This window comes from Eptatretus burgeri, chromosome 14 (assembly GCF_056783735.1).
Source record: "Eptatretus burgeri isolate ZD-2024b chromosome 14, Ebu_testis_v1, whole genome shotgun sequence".
NCBI classification, from domain to species: domain Eukaryota; kingdom Metazoa; phylum Chordata; class Myxini; order Myxiniformes; family Myxinidae; genus Eptatretus; species Eptatretus burgeri.
The window spans coordinates 14180580-14206563 of record NC_140974.1 but is presented as its reverse complement, the minus strand read 5'-3'; the positions used below and the strand labels follow the sequence as shown (position 1 = coordinate 14206563).

Below are 25984 nucleotides of genomic sequence, written 5' to 3'. Positions count from 1 at the left end.
GAGAGTGGCAGAAAGGGGAGAGTCAGTTTGGAAGAGCAGAGAGTGGCAGAAAAGGCAGTCGGTTTTGGAAGAGCAGAGAGTGGCAGAAAAGCGGAGAGGGTTTTGGGCAGAGTCGGGTTGGAGCGCGGAGTGGAGTCGGGAGGCGAGGGCATCCCGGTGGTTTTCGGCAGTCGGCTGAGGAGAATTGGGGGAAGAGTCCGAGGAGCTCGGGTCCGAGGCAAGGAAGACGGCGGTCGGCGACGAGGTCGTGGTGGAATCGCTCGTCACGGGACCCAAGCAAGCCAGCTATACTCTTTCCCCAGAGCATCAACAATTCCCCCCCCTTCCCCCGCGCTGAGATAGTGCGAAAAGGGGGCCCCGTTCCCACCCCACTCCAAGCAGTGCCAACGAAACCCACGAAGGAGCACGAAGTCAGGGCACCGCCGCGCTGCCACATTTGCGGCTCATTACAAAGACACGGGTAGGACCCACCCGGTCTCGCGAACCTGACCGCTCTTTCAGGTCCCGCGCAAATATTGGCCCACAGGCCCCATCTGCCCCCTTGTCTTTGAGGGTGGCCTTTTCTTTTGTTTCTGTGTAAACGTGTGTGTGTGTGGCACCAGTCTGGTGAAGTAAAACTGTAAAGTGTTGCCGTGTGTCGGTCTTATTCGGTAGTATCTCTGCGTCATTGTTTCTTTTGTTACATTTGCTTTTTGTGCATAATTGTTTTAATTGTATTTGTGTGCTCTCTGTGTGCCACGGAATAAATGTGCATCATGTTGAACTGTTTTCCCGTTTCGCTTCGTCTTTTCTTGAATTGAATCTCCATCTTGCTTCACGTAAAGGGTTGGTAGTGGGCTTAATACGCCCGATAATTAATCGGAACCGTCGAGGCCGACGATAACACCGCGAGGTTATCCCGATAGTACGGGACGGATCGCTTCAGCGGCCCATGTCCGGAGTCGACCTGCAGCGAGGTGCGATCGCCCGGTCTACCCTCCACGTGGGTACTTAGGTCGGTCGAGTTTGGCGAACAACCCTATCCCACGCGGGTGGACGATTGGCACGATCGTGTTGAGGCCGAAAGGTCCACCCGTGACTAGCTCCCGGCGTTAGTCCGAGAGGGTCACGACAGAATTGTCCATCCGGTGGTCGACGTTCCGCGATTCGAGTCACGTGGCCATTCGCACGCCGGTGAGCGCGAATCCGCAACAATATATATATATATATATATATATATATATATATATATATATATATATATATATATATATATATATATATATATATATATTGTTGCCATTCTCGGAACCGCACGCATCCAACAGATAGTGGTCCCAAGACAGTTATTCCATTATTATACGTGTCGATAGTCCCTTTCCTTTTGTCTAGTGGGACAACAAGGGAATGTGTTGTGATGATCTCATAGCTAGGTTTGCTTACATCATTTTTTTTCTTCATTTCGTCCCTACTCTTCTTTTTGTCTGATTATTCCTGAGGTAAATCAGCCACGTGTGCCTTCGCTGTGAGGTGGGCCCTCATGGAGGCCAGCGCGTGCGGTGCCGCTGTGAGGAAACGATGGTGCAGAGCCCTCGTTCCCAAACGAGCCCAAAACCCAACATGTGCAGCGAGTCATGTAGTGCACTTGGCAGTGCGGGATTATCAACTCGAGCTTCCGGTGATCTGGGGAAGATTGCCTGTTGCATTAAAAAGGCATACGAATGAATACCTCTTAAGAGGATGCACGAACGGTGTTTTTCACAACATAGGAAACACAGCCAGCACAACGCCCACGCTGCACGAAATGCGTACGGAGGCCGATAAAGGCGACTCCATGCTACGTTGGGTGAGATGCAGGTGTGCGAGGTGGAAGCGGTGCGTTCCTTTTCAAGCAAATATCGGTGTTTGCTCCGCGCACACGCTAGCAGAGTCGTGCGAACGCGAGCATTTATCAGGAGCGTAATGGCTGAACCCATCGCACTGTATAGAATGTGCTCGAAGGCAGACACGTATGCCGCTCGCAAAACATGCATATATTTATCCATAACGATGTACCTTCGTCCCTCGCTGGCAGCAGCGGATTCCCCATGGATGGTGAACGTCTTCTCGTCTCTACGGCCATCGAAGCTGCGATCAAGCCGGGGAGTATTGTGCGGTGTGGGCTGCGTTGGCGCGCGGAACGAGCGCATTGATTGGCGCTGGTCGGGCGCCCGAGCAGGCATGCGAGACCCTCAGCCGGTCGCCAGGGCACAGCTCTGGGGGTTTTGCAGAACGAATCGCATGCCAATTATGGTGTGGGTGATTCATGTCATGTCATTGGGTCGGAGCGAAATATGTTCGCTGTCTGGGATGACCTTGCCGGAAATGAAGTGAGGCAGTTTCTGGCCAAAGTTAACAGGCCATGTGAGGGGTCGAGGCAAATCGGAGCGACCGATTCAGTTGATGACATTTCGCTGTGGGGTGGCCCCTCCCCCCACGCTGCAAGTCCTATAAAGGTCGAAGCAGTCGCTCCGCCTTTCTCTTTCTCTGCCTCTCTCCCGCTCTCGCCTTGCTCTCGCCGACACCGCCACGACCTGCCTCCTGCTGTCTGGACTCCGCCTCCTCATCTCCTCTCACACGACGTCAACCCCACCCGCCTACCTGGTCCCACCTACCACTCCGTCCACGCACTCTGGACTCTGCCCCTTCTCCACTCAAACCCCTCCTTCACGAACATGGTCTCCACACGCTCTGCTGAAGCCAGAGACGACATGCCAGCTGTCGGGTGCCACACTACGGAGCATCCTCCCCCCCCCCCCACCGAAACATATTGGTGGCGTGTCGTGCTATCAAGCACAAAGGTACCAAGAACGTAGCCTCAACTCCTTTCCCTTCTCATTTCAATACTCCCTCTTCATCGGGTTTTCTGTGTCTGTGTGTGTGTGTCTTGGCGCCTGTCTGCTAAAGTAAGACTGCAGAAGATCATTATTATTATTATTGTTATTATTTTTGCGTTAAGTCTGCTCTGTGTCCCCTTTTGTAAATTGCTGTTTATTTGCTGCACCACACCTCGCTCTCTCCCCTTTCTCTGCACAACACACCGCAAAAAATCCTGATCGGGCCGCATACCATTCCTCGCCCATTGTTAATAAATTATTATTCGGAATGTTCCCTGCTCGTCTTCATGGTTTCTTTCATTGATCCAACATGGTCCGAATCCTAGTTTAGCCGGGACTTTATTCCCAATGATCTGTTCCTTTTAGCCGGTACGTTATTGGCAGTGTCGCTCGGTTGGATCAGATCCAGAAAAGTTATCCGATCCGGCAGAGTGATCCAGTTCGGACAAGGCGTACCGAGGGCATGTTCCCCGGAAATTAAATCACGTGATTAATTAGGTAACCTGATTAACCCATAAACAGGAGGACCCGAGGTCACGTGGTTGAGTTATTGGCGTCCACGGTCGGTTAAGCAACCCGTCGCGTCACGGAATTATCCGCGTGTGACGGCCTACAATTCCGGGGAGTCTGGTGGGAGCCGAGATAGCTTCCCCCACCTCATGGTCTTCTCACCCGACCCCCGGCCCACAACGATATATATATATATATATATATATATATATATATATATATATATATATATATATATATATATATATATATATATATATATATATATATATATATATATATATATATATATACACACACACATGACAAATATATATATATACATATAAATATATAATAAATATATATATATATATATTTGTAATGTATGTCATGTCTCATTTTAAATGTTTCGCCATTAATATTGCAATTGAATTATCCAGATTGCATGAATAAATTCCCAACTTTTATTTCAAAATTTCCTTCATTGATTATTTTGCAGTTGTGAAGATTTGTCAGATGAAGATCACAAAAGCTCGTTCAGGTAATTATTATTTATTTTAGATTGAAGTTGAAATGGCTCACCCCCACTCTCGTGGGGAAAATGGCCTTAAAATGCCTGTTGTTGTTTTATTGAAGTTGAATAGTCTATAAATGTTCATGACGAAGTTACTGTCACAGAAATGGAAGTACCCTGCATGATGATTGCCTCCAATTTTGGACACTGGCTACAAACCTGGAAGGTTTGCATTTAAATTCCGGCTGTGGCAACATTCGGTGGCCATCTGTTTATAATGTTCCCATGGTGAAGGTTGATTGGTTACATACATATCCATTAATCACAGGAATAGATTAGCTTTTCTTTTGTAATCTTTTCCGCAATTTTTTTTGCACAATTTCTAGTTTTTCAGCAAAATCTCACTTTCTATTTGTTGTATACGTTTAGGCTCACCCACACCACACCCACTCCCCCTGCATCCCCCCTCCCCCCACACCTACCCTCAACCCCTTTGCATGTCGGTACATCTCCCACTCTCCTTTTGTCCAGCGTACTAAACTCTTGTCATTTGAAATTGTCATTTATATCATCAGCGAGAGAGCACTCTGTTGTGGACATTCAGGAAACTGAATATGTAACCCGGCCTAAGTTGTTTGTACTGAGCATTTGGGGGAGGGGGAATCTTGCACCACCTAACTCAACATGATTGAAAATTATGAAAGTGACTGAATATATCTTGGCCTTGAATTAATTTTTACCGCAAAGAACTTTTAAATCATTTTATCAGACAATCAAATTTATCACTCATCCACTTATGTATGAAAACTGTGTTCATTAAAATTAACCATTGCTTGGCAATCTTTATGAATCTCTTCGAGAATCCTGGGTTATAATTTGGAAAATAAAAATGGCAGACACCTTAAGGTCAACAATCGGAAGATAAATAAATCTCACAAACACGAAGTTATGGTTCATCACGTTTTTGTGTTGATTTTATTGACCATTTCCAACCCACCACCACCCCCCTACCCCCCTACCCCCCACACGCAACTCTCGACCCCATACCTACCACCCATTCCTCTTCTTCAATCCACTTTTTGTCCAACCTTTGTCCATGTATTTTGTTTTTCTTTTGCCTCAACCTCTAACTTAAGGAATTGTCATTTCCTCCAGTACTTTAATATCCCCATTCATATGTTTCATCAAGTGTAAATCAATATTGAAACCAAGTTACTGTCTGACATTCTCTGTGGCCTTTGTGTAATTGTTCTGGATTTACTCATAATTTGCTATTCCTAGCGGACTGTTGCACAACCATTTTGTACCCAACATTTTTGAGACCAAAACTCAGTCCTGCTTGCAAATGTCTACATAAGATATGGAATTTGAAATCCAGGATGTTGTGAAAGTGTGAGCCATGGCAATCCAGGAAGGGTGCATGTGTGCTTAAGAATATACAGGTTTAATCGATTGCCATGACTTCACAGCTCGGCCAATATTGCTGAACAAACTGCACCTGTTCATCATTTTCTTTGCTTCATTGACCCCTGTTATCACAGCAAACCACCAATCATCTGCATGGAATGCCTGGTGTTGGTTTAATGGTTCGGGTGGTGGGCTTGGGATCCTATGATCCTGAGTTTAAATCCCCCTCTGCTGTTGAAGTAATATCAGGTGGGGTTGACTGCCTGTCATCCTTCCAAGGTCTGCAAAATGAGTGCCAGCTTGCTGGTATCCTGTGTCGGACTGGTGATCCATCCAGGATTGTGCCCAATAGCCAAGGAGACTGCTTAGGCAGCACCAATGCTCTGCACATTGTATGGTCCCAATGGATGGATGGATGGATGGATGGATATGCATAGTCCAGGTCATCTTGCTATCAATTTGAGTAGGATAATGTTCACTTGCCAAATATAATGTGCTTTTGCGGCGTAAAATTTGAGTTTCAAATTTTGGCAATGGCAAAAGATTTGAGTTTCACGAAACCAAATACATTTCACTTAAGCCCGAGGATATTCAAAGATATCTGAACCATATGGAGAAGATTTGACATTCAAATTGAATTAATGTCAGACAAATCAAAAAATGAAATATCTATATTTCTCAGCGTTTGTTTTTTTGAAAATGTTTAACATTTTTTTAAATTTTAGTAGTTAAATTGAAATTTGAGCTTGAACACCTGAAAAATAGGTTTTTATCCAGTATCCAGCAAGCACACTGACGTTGGCCCAACGTTGGCAAAGTTTGGCATGGTTGCAAGATTGATTTCCGACGTTGGTCGGTTAAAGCAACGTTTATTTAGCAATGTTAGTCCAACATTTGTTCAACAGAAGCTACATGGCACAAAAGCGATTGGACAATGGCCAAAGTTTGGCCAATGTTGAGCCAATGGATAAAATTACCCAGGACCCGAGGACATTTCTGACTTTGGGCCAATGTTAATCTACTGGCAGTTCCTTCATATGGTAAGAATTTGTAATTCATGATGGGTGGTTTTTCAAAAACGATCCAAAAATAGACCTGATTGATTACCAACTCAAATTGGAGATCAAGTATTAAATCAGGATCAATTAGTACCTCGTTTACATCCTGTGAGAGTGTTTTCTTCTTTGCTGCTTTGCCATCAAAAGGAGATACAAAGGTGAATAACCCAGCAGTGAAATGCTAATGTAGATGTTCCTTGGTTAGTTCAGCATATTATAGAACAAATAATGACTGAATGGAAAGATAACTAGAGAGTTCATCGAACACGATAGCCCATGCAGTGTTAAAGTATACACTTCAATCTGAATAAAATAACGATTTTAAAGATCCTTTATGAAAATCCGGAAGTTTAGCGCTTTCGAAGCAGTCTTGTCTAATAAATAAGATTCATCGGATGCCTGTCTGTCTGTCTGTCTGTTTGTTCGCGTTTTTTGCAAGGACCGCTGGACCGACAACCACTAAATTTGGCACACAACCCAAGTCCGATCTGGTGGTTGTCCTGGGGGTATTTTCATCCGCTACCTGAGCCTTTAAAGATCACTTTCCTGGCTTTTTAATTTATATGCAATGTCGTTGGTTAACAGATATCACGTGACATATAACACGGCCAAAGGCCATCACACCAAATGAGTCACCAAGACACCAAATTAGGGTGTCTTCCACCCAGTGGCTCACTGCACTGCTCGCCTGATAGTGGGGGCAACTGAGCTAAATATAGCATAACAATTGTGCATTTTGTGAGGAAAGCACCAAATTTGGCACACTAGTCGTCTAACATATTATGAACAGATTTGGATATTGGGCCATCTCAAAATTTTTGATGGCAGTGGAAAATGGCTGCCACAGCCATCAGGGGCTGAATTTGAGATGGCCCAATCTCCAAATCTGTTCATAATATGTTAGGCTACTAGTGTGCCAAATTTGGTGCTTTCCTCACAAAATGCACAATTGTTATGCTAAGTTGCCCCACTAATGACTCCACGCACAATTGGAACCTAACTAAAGAAATAATATAGCATCAATATTTGCTAATTCTTCCCATTTGTGGAATGGGTAACCAAGCTATTTAATAGATAACATTCATCAGATGTATAAGCTTGGTGTTGGCTTAGTGGCTTGGGTGCCTGGCTTGCAATCTTAAGATCCTGAGTTTGAGCCCCATTGGCCACTGAATTAACACCAGGTGGGCTTGACTTAGCCTGTCATCCTTCCGACGTCAGTGAAATGAGTACCAGTGTACTGGTATTGGGGCACAGCATCAGTAGCATAGTTGTGCCCCAACAAAATGATGGCGACATGGCAGCCAAGCTGCCATAGGGAGGAAGAAGCAGACTGGACGTCTGTCTGTCTGTCTGTTTTATGCAAAGACCGGTGCACTGACAACCACCACCTTTGGCACACAGACCAAGTCCGACATGGGGTTTGTCCAAAGGGTATGTTCATCCACAACCTCAGCCTTTAAAGACTCCCGAAGACCCCTAAGATCCCCCCCATAAATGTTTTTACATGCTTCAGAGATTATATTCCATGTTTGAGAGATGAGAGAATGCTTGGGAGATAAGACCCCTCAAGACCCCTCAAGACCCTGAAGACCCAAAGACCCATAAGACCATTTTTTTTTTTTTTTTTTTTTTTTTTTGTATACCTTGGTCGAGGCTCGTATGAGAGCTAACACACAACTCACAGCAATGAGGCATTAAATTCGCCGAACACAATTGAGACACTTTAAAACCCCGAATACCCCAAAGAAACCTTTGGACCCCAAAGACGGTTAAGACCCCTAAGACCCTCAAGGGCTGGAAGACCTCGAAGACCCTTAAGACCCCCAAAACCCTTAAGAACTGGAAGATCCCAAAGACCTTTTAAGACTTCAAAGACCCTTAAAACCCCAATGACCTCAAAGACCCTAAGACCCTTTTTTTTCTTTTTTTTTTTGTTTGCAATGTTGAGCCTCTTATGAGACCGAACACACAGAACGTACAACAAGGGAAGTAGGAGATAAGAGGGGCAGGAGAGGGAAGGACAAAGCAGTGGGGAACAGACATGAGGAGATCTGTGGAAAGGAGAGGGATGGGGCGGGGAACACGGGGTAAACAAGATGGACATTACAGGGACTTTCAGGAAGGAAAGCAGGGAATTTGGAGGGGTGGGTTTGGGGTGACTTAACGGTGGTAGAAAAGATTGTGATTTTGAATGGGGGAAGACAAGAGTTGGTGTACCTTAAAGATCTTAAGAGCTTAAAGACCCTTAAGACCTCAAAGACACTTAAGATCCCAAGACCCTTGAAGACACTTAAGACCCCCTTACCCACTGGTGTTCCCTTAAGACCCCTTTACCCACTGGTGTTCTGTCTCTCCTGCCCCTACACAGTTCCCCACCCTGTCGGTTCTCCTGCCCCCTGATCCACCTGCCCCATTCTCAGCCCTGCCAGCTCTCCTGCTTCTCCCACTTCTCAGTACCCCCCCCCTTACACCCTGGCAACACCAGGTAACCCTGCTAGTGTACTAATATACATCACACCACCCTATTTAACATGTCCAAGTACTGCAAAACTGGATGTTCTTGGAAGTATAAAGGAGGCAATTTGTGTTCTACAGTGTTCAAGTATATAATTCCATTTAATTAAAATACAGATTGTAAAAGTCATATAAATTAATTAATTCCGGAGTTTACTGCCGGTTTACGCAGTGTCTATGACTCCATCTTATCGACCATGTTGCATTAGTTATTCGTGCCTGTTATTTGTGTCCTTTATAACAATCTTAAAAGCAGTAAGTTTCCTGTTTGGAATGATTTACAATTTTGTTTGGCTGCGAGGCAGACAGAGTAAAATAAAAAAAAAACATCGCACCTGTGTCTGAAGGAAATGGTGCAGTTTGAAAACTTAACACCAACACAAGAAAAAAACTAAACAACAACAACAAAAAACAATTAGAAAGGTTCTTCATTTTTGACGGATGGATGGAAAAACATAACCAAATGTTGAAGCGGCTTCACCCGCTTATAAAATTATCTCACTCCTCTCTGCGCATGTGCAATCAGGATGAATTCAGACCCAAAGTATTGCTAAACTCCAGATTTGGCTTCTGATTCATGTTCATAATATAATATTGATTGTAAATAAGTTGTTCCTTGATCATAGACTGACGATTTTAAACTAATAAGATGGACAGACGGATCAACAGAATAGTCTGATTCTGAATCAACAGAATAAGATTTATAGCCTGGTGTTTGCGCAGTGGTTGGGGCAGTGGCTTGGGATCCAAAAGGTCCTGAGTTCAAGCCCCGTTGGGCCACTGAATTCATACACCAGGGGGTTGACTCAGCCTGTCATCCTTCCGAGGTCGGCAAAATGAGTACCAGTATACTGGGCCGGTGTATACCCCGGTTAAAATGGGTGTACCATATCCCTGTGTCGTAAGAGGCGACCAGGGTTGCGTCAGGAAGGGCATCCGGCGTAAAACATGTGCCAAATCACTATGCGGATCATATGGATGATCCGCTGTGGCGACCCCTAACGGGAGCAGCCGAAAGAAGAAGAAGAAGATGGACAGACGGATGGACGAACATGAACCAATTGCTGTACCCTGCTTTTCCCTTCGTGTGCGAGAGATAATTTCAGAGTAAATTAAAATAAGTGTTAATAATAAAGTAGACTCCATTAATACATACATATATATGTTATGTGGGGCCAGGGGTTCAGCTGAGGAGGAAATTTTAGCCTAAGTCTGAGGCTGGTCAGGCATACTTGGCCCAAGCCTTTGGCCCAAAATATTTTTTGGCCCAATCTTTTGCCTGGCCAGGCCTGATGTTCAACTGAAGGTGATTAGGGCAGGAAATTATCATTTGTTCTCCCCTGTTAAATTCCATTTCCTGGAGTTTAAATGCATTCTATCATCTCAATGCTGAGCATCAGGCAAGGAAGCAGCATCTATCATTTTAAAAGTATTTGGTATGACTGGACCAGGATCAGAATTGAACCAGGATCAGATCAGAAACCGACTTATGAGACTCGGAGAAAATGTTCTCACCATAATACCACCGAGTTGGTAATCCCATTTTCTGTTCGAGATCCCATTTTGTTTTATTTGCTTTTCATGAACACATCTCCCTCGAAGCTGATGCACCTACCTTGCGAGGACAGTACACAAACACATCTGCCATCGGCCAACTTTACATTAAATGAGTAAGAGCAACTGCACTGAACATCAATAATGTGTGTCCTGCAATAACCAGGTCATATTGTAGGATGGGGGTGAAGTTACACAGATACCGTGTGAACCTCTCTTTACAATGTTGTTTACCCAATGCTTATTAAACGCAAGTTGCAACTATTCAATCATCTCTCATGAAATGATGTGAAACCATGTGGATTTGATTGAGGGGCGAGGGGGTTTGGGCAGGTACGGGGGGGGGGGGGAATTACTTCTGAAACTTCTTTCTTGTCCATCAGTCAACTTCTGAAAATTGTCCAGTTGTGGAATCCTCCGCCCCCACCCCTAACCCCTTTTCTCTTTCTCTACATTCACCTTTTAAAGGTGTAATATGAATGCAGTTACATTTTTTTAGAAGTTGTTTTCTTAAAATCAGATAGGACTGTAATGTTACAGGAGAACGGTCATGAGTGGTGATTCAAATATAAATCTTGTATGGTACAAGTGGTTTTCCTGATATAAGAATCAGATAGGTCTATGATGCTAAAGGAAGAAATATAAACCTGCATGTACTGTAATATCTAACTGCGGTCAACCTTTCTGTTTCAATTACACACAAGCAGCCATATAGACATTGCTTCATCGGTACGGAAGATAAGGTAGGAGGTTGCTCCTTCGCATATCCATACAAATTATTAGTTTTAGTTGTTTTTTTTTTTTAATCGGCCAGTCACCCTTTACTACTGGAAACCCAACTTGAAATTGTGTTCATGTGGATTAACAAAGACACGGATTGATTTCTCCATCATGTCCGATTGATTTGCACTTGTATTGTTTCTCTTAAAACTTCATTTCATCAGAATATGCCATGGTGGTTTTTCTGCACAGTATGCCAAGTCCTTTATGTACTCATATTTATTTTGCCATTTTGTGCAATGCAATGCAATACAGAGAAATAATTGATCTTCATAAAGGAAGGATGAAAGATTTGTTTGCAAGCTCCGTCTCCACTGCTCAGTGACCGGTAATTGATGTGGCACTTTTGGAGGGCTTGGGTTCGAACTATGATGAGCAGTGAGGTTTATTGGGTGTTTTTTCTCACCAAAAGAAAACGTTTCTCCCTTTCACATTGTAAGAGGACGTCTGCAAGTTCACGAGTCTTGGGACGTTGATTACGGAGGCCAAGTTTCAATTTTTTTCATTGAGTGGTTTTGGAGAAAATGATGTCGAAATTGTTTTTCTTTAATCCAATATGGCTGCCATTCCATCTGACTGATGATGTCATCATTTACATTTTTCACTCACATCGGGTCATAGATCACATATATATATATATATATATATATATATATATATATATATATATATATATATATATATATATATATATATATATATATATATATATATATATATATATATATATATATATATATATATATATATATATATATATATATATATGACGTTTCAGATTTTTTGGATAAGGATTTCAATTCAACCAATTATGGCTGGAATACCACTTCACCGATGACATGACATCATCGTGATTACTGTGCAGGCAGAGTCAAAATTCCGCAAACAAAGGAAAGTTTATTTGTTTGTTTTGTTTGTTTGTTTTGTTTATTTGTTTTTGCCATCCTTCCTATGTTTCTTTTTCTGGACCTGTGATTCACTCCCCATGGGGAGTTAATGACATATGCCAAGTTTCAATTTTTTTCGTTCAGCAGTTTCGAAGAAAATGATCTCCAAATTTATTTTCTTTGGTGGTCGTATGGCAGCTTAGCTGCCGGGGTAGCTATCATTTCTTGAAGCGCAACTGTGTCGCTGATGCAGTGCCCCTCTATCAGTACACACACTGGAACTGGTACTCATTTTGCCGACCTCGGAAGGATGACAGGCTGAGTCAACCCCCTGGTGTATTAATTCAATAGCCGACGGGGATTGAACTCAGGACCCTAGGATTCCAAGCCGCCACCCTAACCACTGAGCCAACACCAGGCTACTTTAGTTTCTTTAATCCAATATAACTGCTATACCATATGACCTATGACATCAGAGTTAGCAAAGAAAATTCTCCATGGGGAGTCCCGCCTGTGTTTAAAGTTTCACATTGATCTGACATGCGGTTTCAGAGAAAACCATTTTTAAAGTGAAAATATATATATCGACTCGGACGAACACACACACACACACACACACACACACACACACACACACACACACACACACACACACACACACACACACACGCATTGCAATCACCATGCATCCCCTTAGGGGTGAGACTAATAACAAACAAATTTGAGGAAGTCGTTTTGTTCAATCTTCTTTCTTTCTTATTTTTTCATACAAAACACTCAAAGTGCACAAATGCTCCGACAACTATCAAAACAATTATAGAACACAGGATCGCTTTTTAAAATTCATTTTCATTCCTTCAAATAAGCCTGGTGCTGGCTTAGCGGTTCGGGTGGTGGCTTGGCATCCTTGGGTCCTGAGTTTGAGTTCCGTTACCCACTGAATTAACACCAGGGGGTTGACTCAGCCCGTCATCCTTCCGAGGTCGGTGAAATGAGAACCAGTGCACTGGTAATTGGGGCACTGCATCAGAGGCATATCCACGCTCCTAACCAATGATGCAACCAGCAGCCAAAAAGGCAGCACACGATGGGATTCCTTCACATGCATCTTCACTATTGAAGGCTCATCAAGTCGGCCGTTGAGCACAATATGTACACAACTTTTCACAGGTGGAGGAAATTTACCAGCGACTGCCTTGTGTGTGATAGGCTTGATGTGTTGCTAAGTTGTTTGTAGAAACATAATAAATCAGCTTGGAACTTCCCCCTAAATTGTAGCATTTATTCCATTTCAAAAGTTCTTGTTCGTCGTGCAAAGTTGCCCAGCTTGTAAATTGTAAGGACCATACGTACCGATGGGAGAATTTTACTTGACCAACTGTTTTACTTCTGCACAACTTGTCCGCTTGAATTTAAATCTCATGCTTTCATTTGCACAGCAGGTTGAACAATCTGAAGGGAAAGCTTGGAGATGGATACGAAGCCATACCAAGGTGAGCTGTTTTGTATTTCTATGGTTTTTTTACTTACTTACAGGGTCTATGGGCTCATGGAAGAGCTGACAATTATCTACACACACATGCAGACAGAGACAGCAGACTCCACAGGAATTGACTTCGGACAAACACAGCAGGTAACCTCAGTGCAAGCGACGCAACTTCCAAGAGACATATGGATACCGTTGACACTATCGTGTGATATCTCTTTTCTTTCCACAATAAAGAAGGAGAAATCTCCCCCACCCCGCACTGGATTTGTCCATGTTCTATCCTCCAAATACAAGCTGTTAAGCGAGGAAGCAGTACGTACCATCATTCTTTAGATTACTCTGCCAGTGGTGGATAATCCATAGACCTACCAGACTCAGAGCAGATGCTCTCACCACAATGTTACCGCATCAGGGTGAGACCATAATGCCACTGGGGGTTTGACCAAGCTTTTGTCTTTTGGACAAATGGAGTTCCATCTTCGGATGTGGAAGACAAGCAGATTTATTTGAGACTTCTCTTCAAATTTGATTGGTGTAACACAAAACAACCTTAAAATCTCCCCTCATACCACTCCCCTATCCCATCCCCCACCCCCATTCCCACCTCTCTTCCTTCTTGTCTCTCTCGCATTGCCCTTTCATTCTTGATATTCACATTTAACAAGATACCCAGATGCCCCCTCCAAATTCCACCAGACTCACTCCACTTAATTCCCACCCCCTCCCAACCTCTCTGCAAACACAGCCTCCATCCATGTCCCTAACTACAGTATATGGACCTCCAACATCAAAGGCCTCCAATCCAATCTGACAGATCTGTCAATCAAAGCAGCTGCTGCTAAACAAGACATGATCTGCTTTACAGCAATTAAGCATCCTTCCTCCTGCAGGATGTCCCTGATTCTTCTATGTCCTTTTCCAGCCATTATCTCCTCCAATTCAACATAACTGAACCCCATCCCATGGCAGATTGCAGCTTAAATCAAGAACTCCATTTCTCACTATCCTTGTATGGGGTGGTCTGAAAGCCAATTTACCCCCCTGCTATAATTATTGCACCTAACTCCCTCACTCCTTTCCCCTCCACCCTCCCCCAACATGGTATGCAGCAACACTGACATACTGATGCAGGAGTCAGTTGGAAGTTAGACAGCATGCCGGACACAAGTTGTAAGAGTCGAAGAAAGGTTGGTTGTTTGTGTTTGGGTGCATTAAAGGGCACATACAGGCCAAACAATTACTCGAGTGCGGACAGCTTTCGTAGATGACAAACATCACCGGCTCCTATCAGATGGCAACCCCATAGTCAGGATCTAATGGCTCCAGCCAACTCTTTGTGGGGCTTCATCAAGGAAGAAGTGTGGACAAACCAGTAAAGAACAATTGAAGAATTGCGCACTGCAGTCGTGGCTTCTGTCATGCAGGTGACTTCACAAATGCTACACAGGATGTCTAAGAAGATTCAGTGGGTTAACAAGAATGATGGAGCTCATACAGATACATTTGATTATTAATTATCATCAGTACTGTACAATAAAACCTGAATATTAAAAGAGTTTAAAAACTATTGCTTTACTATGGAGAGGTAAGGAAACTTTCGAGCCGTCCTGTACTGCTGTCACCCCTCCAAAGTGTACCTATGTGCTCTCCCATCTGCAACCACCTCGTGATTGCCAGTGTGCTGTACCATCCTCCTTTATCTCTATCTCAACATGGACCCCAATTTATAGCTCATCTTATATCTGTCTTCTTCATATGTTGCAATTTTATTTGTCACCATGCCATTTGGCTGGGAATTGTTACTTCATCCAGCCATGGCATTGCAAGAAAGGACGTCTGTGAACTTTCCTACCTGGATTCTGCCAATGGCAAATCTTCCCTTCAGGACCTCATAATAACTAACTTTCCTCCAAATGTCTCCTGTTCCTCCACTGTTCCAGTTGGGTGTGTATGATCATGTTATTGTGAAAATCAACAACTCCCTGGCTGTTGTCAGAGAGCCGCATCAGCAAAGTACAGTCTGGTGGTTCACTCAGGTCGACAAGCTGCCCTCTCACTTTAGGGTTGGTCTACTTTAAACCATATTTAATATTAATGATGCTTGGGATTTCATCCATAAAAGCCTGCTCCCCAATATACACAGATTTATCACATCAGATCCAGAGTTATCATACCCATCCTTTCACCCCTGGTACACTGAATCTGGTGGTGAGGCAGTTGCCTTCAAACAACTTCATTATCTTCAAGGAGAACAAGTCTGACCGAAGGCGATCTCATGTCATGCCACAAAACCCAAAACAAGTATGTGTCTACTCTCATGAGAGGCAGAAAAAAAAACACCTACCTAACCTCGTGGCTAAACTCTCGAACGTATCTCTTTCCTCAAAGACCTTGTGGCACATAGTCAAATCTGTCTCCGGAGTATTCTCCCTCTCCATCCCTTCCCTCACTTTAAATGGCAGCACAGCTGACTCTGCTCGTGAGAAGGCCGAATGTCTCAATTCTGTATTTGCTTCCGCATGTTATGTACCCAAACCCATCACTCCCTGTACTCACTCACACACAACTGCTCCTGGATACAGCGTCATTCTGAACTGAGAAGGTGGAGAGGTTTCTGGCAACCCTCGACTCAGAATCTGTGATGGGCCAAGATGACGTCAGCACGCTGGTCCTCAAAACCTGCTCTGCCACTCTTGCATATCCTCTTTGTGCATGGTTTAACCCATCATTTGCTTTCAGCTGCTTCTGCTCTCCCAACAATGAATGGAGGCCATCAATCTCAGACAAAAGATCGAGGTTGTTTCTCTGGACACATTAAAGCATTTGGCACAGTCTGGCACCCCACCTTGCTCTCCAAGCTCTCAGCCTATATATGGCAGCCAAAGCCAACTCCTATCATGGCTTGCTGACTTCCTCTACTCTCGCAGTCAGCAGGGGGCTCTCCCCAGAATCGTCTTATCTCCTCTTCCTGTTAAGGCTGTAGCATCCCTAAAGCAGTATCTTAGGCCCAGTTCTGTTCCTCATCGAATCTTTATCAATGATTTATCTAATTCTCTGCAAACTTTCCTTGTATTTTTGCAGATTACTCCATCCTCTGTCGTAGCATCTCTCATCCTTCAGATCAACAGGCAGAAGTCCCTTCCCTATCTGCAGAACTTCATCGAATCAGAAGTTGGTCTAACACTTGGAATAAGTGTTTCAACCCCGATAAATCTCACACTCACGCTGTCCCTCCAAAAGGACCATCTCATGAACCCTCCCATTTACTTCTTTAACAAACCTCTTTAAGTTAAATGCCTCAAATTTTTGTCCCCAATCATCAGACACAATCTCTCTTTGTGTCTGTACAAAAAAGTGCATTGTACATGTTCAAGTTGGCCTAAAAAGCCAGCCGCCTAATGACCATCCTCCATTGTGCCAGATCTTTCCTTGGTATAGCCATAGTTTTCACCACTTTCAAGGCAGCCACCCACAGCTCGATGGGTACTGCTCTCCCTTTGGGCTGGTGCCCTGCCTCACACCTGGCATGTCACATTGAGGCAATTAAAAGCAAGACCGTCAAAATAACTGGAATCTTGAGCAAGGAATACGTATCTCTGGTCCTGTTTTCTCTTTCATTGCAGACAGGTCAGTTGCCTCTCTTTCATCTATTGCCTTCTTTCTTGTCTTACATCCTCTGCCATTTCCGTGATTTCCACAACACCGCAGGTTCTTGCAGGGTACACATGGTCTACCAGTCACCCATTTCTGGTAAAAAAAAAATCCCAAAATCCAGTCTCACTGCTCACCTCTACTCATTTTTCTCTCACCTGTACAGCCAACTTCCTCAGTCTCGTCAATCTCATTCTTCCCTCCAGGGGTTCGAAACAGCCTCTCACCACCATCTCAGGTCATCCCCCATCCACAACCATGATCCTTTCTACCCCCATTACCCTGTTTGAGCACACTTCTTTCTGTGTTTCCAGTTTCTCCTTCCACTATTGTGATTGACAGTTTGTGGCTGTATCCATCCTGTTCACCCCTGTGCCCTTCCCGGCTCTCATCCCTCTATTCTCACCCCCTGTATTCTCCACGTCCTGTATCCCTCCAAGTCCCTCTCTATGTTGTTCTTCAACCCTGCTGTTGGTGTCCCACCACCTCTGTGTGTCTCTCTCTCTCTCTCTCTCTCTCTCTCTCTCTCTCTCTCTCTCTCTCTCTCTCTCTCTCTCTCTCTCTCTCTCTCTCTCTCTCTCTCTCTCTCTCTCTCTCTCTCTCTCTCTCTCTCTCTCTCTCTCTCTCTCTCTCTCTCTCTCTCTCTCTCTCTCTCTCTCTCTCTCTCTCTCTCTCTCTCTCTCTCTCTCTCTCTCTCTCTCTCTCTCTCTCTCTCTCTCTCTCTCTCTCTCTCTCTCCACTGTTCTTTTCATTGTGTTACGTCCTTGTCAGTTTCCTGTTCTAGCTCCTCCACGATCTATGACGCTGTATACAAGAAAGTTTTTTTTTGAAGCCATTTTCTTTGCAAGGAATACATGAGGTGGTTTTCCATTGCCTTCCCAGTGGAAGAACACAACGGCAGAAATACCAGCATACAATGGCCTACCCATCTCAAAAAACATCACGGGGTGTTTGAGGAATATAAATAGCTTAACACCCCCATTATTGTCTGGATAGCATGCCTTGCAATGCAAATCCTTACCTGCAATACATCAGAATGACATTTTACAGTCAGCTCTTTATATGACGGAAATCGAACCTAGACTAGACAACAAACTTGAGAGAACTTCACCCCGTTAGTGATCCACTTTACTTGGATTCCACAGTATAGCTAGCTGTCATGTGCAGCCTGCGGCTACTGGTTGCATCATTTTCTGGGTGCACGGCTCTGCCGCTGATGCAGTGCCCTCTATTACCAGTACACCGGTACTCATTTCGCTGAACTTGGAAGGATGACAGGCCGAGTCAATCCCACCTGGTGTTAATTCAACGGCTGACAGGGGCTCAAAACTCAAGACCATAAGATCTTAAGGCAGCCACCTCAACCAGCCAACACCAGGCTTATTCCACAGTGTGTTATATGCACAATGAAAAGTTTATTGCACAATTATTGTGTAATGAAGAAAAATCTGTTTTTGTCCTGTACCTGTTTACAGCCCACCAGGTGTTTTTGTAACAAGGACAAAGCCAAACATATTTGCAGAGAATGCAGTCTCGTCACCTGCCAGCAATGTCTCTGCACCCCCACCCCCGGGATAGCGTATTAAAGTGATATACTTGTGAATAACAGGAACCATCCGTTACATCAACATGTATTTGTCATCCGTGATGTATTTACGGTGTATCCCTGATTCAAATTTTGAAAAGACCATTCCTGCTACTCTGGGGAGATATACACCATGTCATCTCTCAACATGGTCATTACTACGCGACGAGGATGGGTCAGCCTTACCTTTTTGGGGTTTTTTCTCGATGGGAAATACAGCCACTCATTCCTTTTGTGGTTTTATGGCCTGATAGAGTTTGTGAGCTACGTGGTTGTTTATATTTTATTATTTCTTACACAGTTAAATGGTTTATTATTGTGTTTGTTTTGTCATGTGCTGCAGAGAGGATTCCGAAGCAGGCAGGTATGCAATAAAGTTCACTCATCCATCACTCACATACATTATTTAACTTGCTGTTGAAAACTGTTCTTTCACACCTTTGAGATTTTATAGTGCCAATACATTGTTTTCTTGTTACAATACAACGTGAGTATACAGGTAGTGGACAAAAAAGGAAACACCGACGTGAAGTCACTTAATAGGGCATTGGCACACCGTCTGCGGCCAGTAAGGCCTGTATGTGCTGTGGCATAGAGTCCACCAGTGGCTGGAGTTCTACAAGAGGGATGCAGCTTCATTATTCCATGAGAAAGTCAATTAACTCACACCTGCCTTATGGAGGTGGGAAACACTGTCTCAGGCATCGTTCCAGAATATCCCATAAATGCTCGATTGGGTTCAGATCTGGTGACTGAGAAGGCCATGACATATGGATAACATCAGTGTCATGCTCATCAAACCACTGGGTGACCACACACGCTCTGTGGATGGGGGTATTGTCATCCTGGAAGACACTCCTCCTTGCAAGAAAGAAATGCTGCAACATTGGATGAAGATGATCACTCAGTACCATTAAGTAGCGATTGGCATTAACCTTGCCTTCCAAGGGAATGACTGCATCCAGACCATAGCAGGAAAATATTCCCCGCAACATTACAGAACTATCAGAACCCTTCACTGTTGGAACCAAGCACTCAGGGTTGTAGAGATCTTTACGTTGGCGCCACATGTGCACTCCTCCGTTTGTCAAGAACATTGTGAAGGATGATTTATCTGATCATATCACATTGCTCACTGCTCAGTAGTCCTATGTCTGTGCTCTGTGCATTGTGCTCGCAAATGTGCATTGCCAGGTGTGATGAGTGGCTCGTGCACTGCAACATGACTGTGGTATCCTGTTCTGTAGAGTTCTCGGCAGACCGTTTTTGAGAAAACTGGCTGCTCGTGCCCCAGGTTGAAATTTACGGTCAATCAATCTGCAGTTATTTGCTCGCCTGCTTTGCCTTGCACGTCAAATTAATGCACAGATCCCACGATCCTGGAGGATGTGCTTCCACCGACTGTTGCCCTTTGCTGATGATGCCTTTCCCTCCGAATTCCATGCCGACATTACCTTTGACACCGTTGCTTGTGAAACGACAGCAAGTTGAGCTGTCTTTGTCACTGAAGCTCCTGCCAAATGCACCCCAACAATCACCCCTCTTTCAAAGTCACTGAAGTCTCTTCTTGCAGGCATGCCAGCCATAATTATAGACAACCAGGCCTGTACAGCATGTTTAAACATGACCCTAAGCATGCTGGGATGTGATTTGCTTAATTAACACATGTACCACACCTGTGTGGAAGCCATTGCTTTCAATATACTTGTTGTCCCTCATTTACCCAGGTGTTTCAATTTTTTTGTCCATTACCTGCACGCAATTATATATATATATATATATATATATATATATATATATATATATATATATATATATATATATATATATATTGTTGCGGATTCGCGCCCGCCGGCGTGCGAACGGCCACGTAACTCGAATCGCGGCACGTCGCCCACCGGACGGACAATCCAGTCGTGACCCTCTCGGACTAACGCCGGGAACCAGTCACGGGTGGACCTTTCGGTCTCACCGCGATCGAGCCAATCAGCCCCCGCGTGGGATAGGGTTGCTCGCCAAATTCGACCTACCTAAGTACCCACGCGGAGGGTAGACCGGGCGATCGCACATCGCCGCAGGTCGACTTCGGACACGGGCCACTTAAGCGACCCGTTCCGTACTATCAGAATAACCGAGCGGTGTTATCATCGACCTCGACGGTTCGATTAATTATCGGGCGTATTCAGCCCACTACCAACCCTTTACGTGAAGCAAGATGAGGATTCAATGGGAGAAATGACGAAGCGAAGCGGGAAACAGTTCAACACAAAAGCACATTTATTCGCGGCACACGGGAAGCACACATATACAATTCCACCAAATGCACACAGAAAAGACACAATGCAATTTACACAAAAAGCAAATGTAAAAGTGAAAACACAATGCAGAGCTAATACCGACTACCGAGCACACGGCAACACTTATACAATTCTACTTTACAGACGGCGCCGACAACACATACCCAAAACCAAGGAAAGAATACCCTCAAGGATGAGGCGGGCCTGAGGCCGAGACCGGGTCGCGCCTACCCGTCTGGTGATGAGACGCGGAGCGGCGATGGCGCCTCAACTCCGCGGGCCTCGCGGACAGTGTCTGGCAGGGGGTGGGAAAGGGGCCCCCTTGGTCGCACTATCTCAGCGCGGGGGGAAACAGGAGGGGGTTGCTGATGCTCGGGGTATAGAGGATCTTTATTATCCCTGGTGTGCGTCTCCACCTCGGCCAGGTCGCGCTGTCGGCCTCCCTCGGGTGCAGCTCCCTGCACGACGCGAGCACCGCCTCGTCTGGTGTCGCCGCCTTTCCACAGCTCGTCCCCTCCGTTCCGACTCCAACGCACACGACGAGCAGCTCCACCGCCCGCGAAGTCTTGACCCTCTGCTTCCGACTCTCCTACTCTCCGCCTCTGGACTCTCCGACTCTCGACTCTCCGACTCCACTCTGACTGACGAACACGGTCCTTTTATCCCCCCGTAGCTTCGCCTTTGACCCCCTCCCTTTGACCTTTCACCTCTCTCCCCATTGGCCCGAGAAAAAGTGGGCGTGAAGGCTTTTTGATCCATAATTTTGCATATATCGATCGTCCTGGAGGCGGGGCCAAATCGCCCCTCGCTCACCGATTGGACGGCAAAAAGTGGGCGTGTGTCGTTTTTGATCCGTTTTTGAAGCACAAAATCCGTGATTTTGTACACGCTGTTCGACGCGCGCCCTGCACGAGTCCAACACCGTGCACCCCACAGCGGGGCAAGAACGGTGGCGATGCTACGGTTGCGAGGTGTGACGGGGGAAGGTCGTGGCGGTTGTGGTGAAGCGGCGTTGTGGTTGGTGGTTGATGTTGTGGTTGTGGTGGTAATCATGGCGGTTGGTCCAAAATAAAGATAGTAAAAGAAAAACGGCTATCCTGAAGAGTCGCAGCATGCATAAATGACATGTATTCCCACTAGACAACGGGTTTGGGCCTAACTACACATATACTTGCCGAGATACCTCACCTAAGGGACCTGAATGGTGGTTTGCGAATTTGGTAACCACAACACTACCCCCTCCCCTTTTTACAGACTCGTCCCGAGTCGTCAAATTTTCGTGTGCCATCATGTGTAGTTTTCCCCTAGTACATTTTACCTACGGATCCCTGAGTGCGACATTCATGGTATTCGTGTCCCCCAAAATAAATAACCTGAGGGCTGCGTAACTACCTAAACAAACTCACTCACACGGACGACTTAAATAAAATTGCCGGCGCTAAGACATACATGCCGGGGGCGCACTCATATTTACAGTACATCTTAACCTTAACTTACAAATTTTACACTAAACCATGGCCCAGGATCACTGAACTCTGCAAAAGAAAAGCAGTTAACAGGGAGCCAGGCTGCCCGCATGCAGTCTCTGGCTCAAACAATGCAGGTGACAGGGAACGTGGCTGGCTGCTCACACGCAGTCCAAGGCCTTCCCTTTTGAACTGAACGCAGTGAACCACAACGGTGCATGGGCTGCACAAACGCAGTCTCCGTGCCAGCTCAAGCGGCACACGCAATGAGCACAACGAATGGATGCATGAATGGATGGACGCAAACACGGTGCACGGGCCGCCACTGCAGGCCCGTGTTGTAGCTGCCAACAGGGCAGTTCGCGCAGCTTGCAAACTGCTGCCTTGCGGATCCTGGCGCACATGGAAATGAACAGGGGGGGGCAAAGCAAAAATTGAACGGGGCTGGTGAACGTGGGCAGTGGGCATGGCATGGCAAAGGTGAGCAGGCAAACACAGCCCGCAGAAGAAGGCCGCTGCAGGCAAACATAGCGGGCAGATGAACTGGCCGGCACAGGCCTTGAAGCAAACACGGCCAGCCGATGGCACAGGCCTTGCAGCAAAACAACAGCTGCCGATGAAGTTGGCCGGCCTCCGCCTTGAAGCAAAACACGGCCAGCCGATGAAGTTGGCCAGCTCTTGCCGTTCAGTGGAGGTTGGTGGAGGGAGTGCGGTGGTGCTGGCCACTTGGAGGGCGGGCTCGGACCTACCTACCTGTCTCCCTCCCAACCTATCGCCTTTGCCTGTCACTGTACATACCCACTCCCTTAATTTGTCAAACCCCAATTTAGCCCCAACTTATTTTTTTATTGTTTTTATTTTTACTTCCCCACTATAAATCGTCCCCTAACCCCCTTTATCGTCCTTGTTCGGCTAACCTATTCTGTCACCTCGCCTACTCCCAACCCCTACGTTCCCTTCCCAGAGGGGAACAAGGGAGAGCTAACGTCCTGTGCTGAGGCCCAACGAAGCCTCAGAATGGCCTCCCCAGAGTTCAGCGATCTAACCCAAAGTGGGTCCAGCGGCCCACAACGAGAGCGAGGGGATGGATGGTGCGGAGGGGTACATCTCCTAATCTACCCTAACCATTTAACTGTTAAACTACCCCGGGGCTTTCAACAAGCGCCTCTCGCTTAAACTATTGGTTCTAACAACCCAGATTCCCGTCGCCTGTGTTGGTGTCCTCACAATTTCGGGCCTCGCCCCCCAATTTTCTCTCCGTGCCCTCACACGGTCTCCTGGCTGGGACACGTGGCTCCCTTAGGCAGGCACGACCCTCTGCCGAATCTCCCGCTATGGCACCCCCGGGCACTACACTGCCTCCGAGCCTACCAGCTCCCTAACACCGGGGAGTGCCCCCCATGGCACCTCCCCTGAAACGCACACGTGGCAGGCCAGCCTCCCGGGCCCCTTTCCGAGGGTCACCCGTGCCCACAACACTGCCCACGCGGCTAATGGCGCCCCGGGCCCCCGCACCAAGCAGGCGCACCCGTGCCCACTACTCTATCCCGGCCCCCCATGGGCCCATGGCCTACCGCGGCCGACTAGCCTGGTGCCCAGGGTACCCACTCAGCGATACTCACCTTTCGCAGCCACGCTCCCAAGCCCGTCAACAGGGCTCCTGCACCCCTCCAAATGGGTCTCGAGCCTACTTTCCCACCAACAACAAAACGACCTCCATTTTTCAATTTGACTAACCCCCTAACTCACTTTATACTGACCCCGGGGTCCCTTTGGCGGGAGTCACTCCTCCCCCCAATCACTCATCGCACCATGCATTCCCCATTCGCTCCATACACACAGACCCGCTGGCCTCACTCACTCACCAAGTACTCACCTCACAACTCTTCAACACACACACCACTGAACTCTGCCATCCTTCTAGCTACATCCCCCAACTAACTCGTGCTCCCACGTCATCCCTTAAACTACAGCACGTTCGTTTTAACACTACGTAGCTGAACTACGTCCCCTCTACACATTCACAAGTCTGTCACTGTCTCCTCACTCATTTTATTTCCCAACCTACATCTGGCTACAATCCCTCTAACTAATCCATTCCACGGACTCCATGAGGACTTACCCCTGCCCCATGGAGTCGGTCTAGCTAAGCTAACCCTTCCCCCTAACTAGTTTCCATCCTGTGCCCAGGCCAAGGGGGTCTTCCTCCCCTTGCCCAGGAATCCTGTGCACCCGAAAGTGAGGCTTGTTTTTTTTTTTTTTTTTTCATGCGCAGCACCTGCGCGGCAACTCAGAGCTCGCGCACTTTGCACCTGCCCGTGACGTCATGCAGCTGCACGTGTTCCTCGTCCCTCCTTGGACGGTACCATCCGGCAGAGATACCCCTCCTGCCGGATTCCAACCCCACGTGCAGCCATGACGTCACCGTGCGCATTAAAAAAAAACACAAGCCCCACGTCTCGAGGGGTTCCCCACACGAACACATGTGCTTTGCCCGTTGGAGCTTAACACACACGATAGCGTGGAGAACCCGTCCGGTCCAAATCCGTTTACCTGCCTAAACTTTGTCCGTCCGCGGGATCGGCAAATCCACCGCGTGCGTTTCCGGACCGGGACTTCACTCTCGCAAGCGAGCACGTGGTGGCCTCGTGCGTTGCACAGCACGGACCGCGTGCTCACTGCTGGGTGAACCCGGCACGGTCCCCGAAACAACTACAGCCGCTACTCGGCTTTCTCTCCTCTGTCGCCGTCTCCGTCTCCATTCCACACACGCATACCTGCGTGTTACGACGCACACAGTCCACACCATTAAACTCACACCGGGAGACGCGGCTGCGTGCTCCCGCATGCCAACCGACATCTCCCTCACATACCGCTCTCTCACACACACGGTCTCCCTTGCACTCGGCCGTTCACTCACGCATGCCATCTCCCTCGCACACGTTGCTCCACTCACTCGCGGCCTTCCACTCACTCGTGCCTCACTCATACACCGTGCCTCACTCACACACGCGGGGGAACTCACCCGCGGTGCCTCACTCACTTGCGGTGCCCCTTTTACACACGGCGTGCTGGGAAGCACGTACACCGGCACAATCGCCACCACACCACTCACACCCGGGGTCGCTTCCACACACGGTGCCGCACTCACACCTTGCACCACACACACAGGGACAACCACACTGGGGATTTGTGTCCCCACAAGGGTCTCCGGGGCCTCTATACCCCCCAAGCTCTCCAAGCACCCGTTCACAGCACTCGTCCCCTCAACCTCGCAAAGCACGACCGAACTCACCCGGTCGTGACTCGCCTCAAGGGGGCATACTCCCTCCCCTCGTTCCTGGAGGAGGCCATCCAGGTGCTCGCACTGGGTCTCCACCCAGTCCGCCAGCTCACCCCCATTGTCCTCCACTACCTCCATTTTCCCCTTTA

General features: G+C 46.6%; 1 protein-coding gene across 1 annotated transcript in view; it reads left to right on the top strand.

Moving 5' to 3' along the window:
- LOC147012691 (otoferlin-like) overlaps positions 1-25984 on the top strand; it is a 163649-nt gene that overhangs the window by 3109 nt on the left and 134556 nt on the right. Inside the window, exons 2-4 of the mRNA XM_085853778.1 lie at positions 3847-3888; positions 13504-13557; positions 19133-19153. The gene's annotated coding sequence lies outside the window, so the exon portion shown is untranslated. The remainder of the gene's footprint in view (positions 1-3846; positions 3889-13503; positions 13558-19132; positions 19154-25984) is intronic.